Raw genomic sequence first — 3,493 nt, forward strand, 5'->3', positions numbered from 1 at the left:
ACACAGCTCGGTCGCTACGTAGCGACCGAGCCTTCACACAGCTTGGTCTCCATTTTTATGCTATGGTGGCTTAAGGGCAGAAGGGGAAAAGCGTAAACCGACCTTAGAGCCAGTATATAAGGAGTCCTAGGCGAGAGGCATGGAGGAGGACTTTTTCACAGTAAACTTAGCACTTAGAGCGATTTTAGGCAATTTTCCGTTTTTGTTATTCGAGCTGCGACTCGATTTGGTTTTTGCCGTCTTAAGGTTTTAGAACCAGGAATCTCGCCGACAGCTCTCGTAACCCAGGCACTTACCTTGTTGTAAACGCTCAAACGCAGATTCGGAATAAGAACTATCTTGCTCTCTTTTTTCGATTTCTTATTTTATTACTGTTCCCGTTTCGTGTTCTGATTGCTTGGCGTGTGGTATTAGCAGATATCCGGGACTTCTGGAAAATTAGGGTTCTCCTACTTTCCTAATTTAAACGGAAATTGACAGTGCAAATTTCGGTTCCCACAACGAACTCTACTAAATGTCTGTATTTTTTGTTCCCCAACGACAGCCAGACGTTGCACCAACTACAAAATAGGCTGCCCCATAGTTAAATACTTTTGGAGCTTCAAGGAAACGACCCATGATCCACAAATGTAAAACTCGTGAGGACCTCACCAAAAAATTGACCAAAAAGAATTGGTCGATAAATTATTTTTATTCTCACCTGCAAGAACCAAGAAGCCATAAGTACATTACCGTAACAGAAATACACATTTGTAGAGAGCAACATACATATATGAATAAATAAAATTCCATATGCCTTCCATCTTTGTCTTCTTTAACCATTCCTCCTCCGGGTGAGCGGTCAATCACCAGTCTGATTGTGCAAGTTTGGAGAACTCTCTTTCCATTGGGTAGATATGAGTGCCATAAACGTAATCAGCTTTTCCCTTAAATATATTACGTTTCTGTTGGGGACAAATCTCCCGCTTCTTTCGACAAGGTTTCCATATGATTGGCTCACATCTCGTTTAACTGCATCCATATCAAGAAACGAGAAGTAGCTATCAAATAAGACAGTAAACCAAACAGTTCTCCTTTATGAATAGCTGAAATGATGCAAACATGGAACACTGCAACGAACTAAAGAGAAATATAGTAGTGTCTCCACGTCTCGAATTGTTTATAAAGCAGATTGTAAACGCTATTTGAGTTATGTTTGAAGTTTAAAACCAGGTCAAGCAAACCATATGTTTATTTTTTAGAAAAAAAAACATTATAGTTAAGCTCCAAAGAAATAGTTTACAAATGAAACCAAACTGAGAATATATTACGTATTGTTAATAGCTGAAGATGCAAACATGGTTAAAGAAACAAAATACTGAGAATATTTGGGGAAAGAACATTGCAATGAACCAAAGAGAAATAGTATCGGCTCCATACAACTGTTAAACTGTATTGAAGTGTAGATGCAGATTTAAAACAAAAGGATGGAATAGGAAAAAAAAAGCAGTGTAAATGAAATAGGGTTCTCACCTGTCAACCTGGAGGTCAACCATAATGGGTCGAGCACTCTGCTCATGGTCACTAAACGTAGAATTGATCACACCAACAAACCTTAAGACGTCTAGGAAGCAAGTGGTTGAGTTGGTTAACGCTGTATGGCTGTATGCTAAATCTCATACTTTTTGAGTTAATGAAAGTAAACTGATTCACCTGGAAACTGATGGTTAGTATTGAGTAATGCAATGAGCTGTCCGTAGTCATAGAACCTAAAGAGCTCAAGAGGTATTGCAGGAGGAGTTGTGATTTCAACAAACTCGGTACGATTTTTGAAGCGAATGACGACAGGGAATCTGACAGCTTGCAGTCGATGTGACTCTTGTAAGTTATAACATCAAACGCCTCTGTAAGTATATGTTGACGAATAGGAAAACGATAATGCGTAATCAATGAGAAAATATGAGCCTAACCTTCTCATCAATCAGAAGAATGTCAACTTCCATAAGCTCCCCCTCATTGCTCGACGTTCCGATCTACAGAGAAACACAGAAGAAAGTTACTACCGGTTGAGAACAATGACCGGACTTCAAATCAGTAATAAATGTATGGGATGGAACCATTTTTGCAGGTTGTTTTGTAAGGAAGGAGAAGGGTCCAACCAGGTGACCCTGTGAGATTCTGAGTTTGCTGCATCTCTATTTGTAGTGGAACAAATTAAAGATTAGCGATAGAGGTTAGGAAAGGTGTAATAAAATTCAACGTAGTGGGAGAGCTGGAATGAGAAATTTAATGGCAAATCATAATGATAAGTTTCAATGTCGAAGAAAAGCGTTACAGAGGAATCGAAAAGGGAGACAACCGTCAAAGGAGGAGAGAAGTTAGCTAGGGATTTTCTGTTCAAAAGAGAGTTTGGGTCTCGTCATCTCAACCAAACATAGACAGCCCAAATTGAAATCAAGAGAGGTGGCTCACGGAAATTAGATATGGACAGGGGTCCAAATTTGCCATTTGCACATTGCTGATGTGGTTTTTCATAAGGAGAGAGACAATTCTCCTTTATTGTTATAGATGCAACACTTACCTAATGTTTTTTTTGGTTTGAAACTTTGATTACACTTACCTAATGATAATTATCATTGAGATAAAAAAATAAAAAAAAATTGATACTTGAAAACATTATTTAAATCTATATATAATAGCAAACCTGATTTTGTCCTCCTATGACATCATCATTTTTTATAGGAAAAAAAAAGTTTGATCTAATGGTCAACATTTTTCATATTTTATGATCTAATGGATATAAAACACTCTTTCTATAGATGATGATGTCATCAATTTTTTTGGCAACTCTTCTATCAACAGACATCTATTTTAAACAACACATCTTTTTAAGAGACACAATGGCAACTCTTCTTTCAACCGTCGTCTATTTGAAACAACACATGTTTTTAAAAGACCCAAATCATACATTTTCATCTAAACAACACATCCTTTAACCAACATACATTTTCATAATTTATTTAAACATTCAACCCAATGGTCAGAATTATTTGTTTTTATCATCTAAAAGACATAAAACACTTTCGTTGAATTCACTTTTGTCAGCCAAAAAATTATATTTGACAAAACTTTCTTTATTTATTTAAACAATGCATCCTTTCACAAACATACATTTTCCTAATTTTAAGTATTTTTTATATATCGAAGCAATACATCCCTTAACAAACATATGTTTTCATTATTATTTAAAACAATGCATCCCTTAGCAACATAAATTTTCCTAATTAAAATATTTTTTCAAAAAAATCTGAAGAGATACAATCAGACGGCCGTAATTGTTTGTTTAATTATCTAATGGTCCAAAATTATTTTGGTGTATTTCTTAAGTCGTATCGCAACTTTTTCTGAAGACTTTTCATCTGAAAAAACACACACCTTCTAGAGTTGTCCTTGATGTACCTTTTCATGATCTATATATTGAACTTTTTACAGCAAAAATCTATTAAAAATATAC

The sequence above is a fragment of the Brassica oleracea genome, chromosome C4 (assembly GCF_000695525.1).
Source record: "Brassica oleracea var. oleracea cultivar TO1000 chromosome C4, BOL, whole genome shotgun sequence".
NCBI classification, from domain to species: Eukaryota; Viridiplantae; Streptophyta; class Magnoliopsida; order Brassicales; family Brassicaceae; genus Brassica; species Brassica oleracea.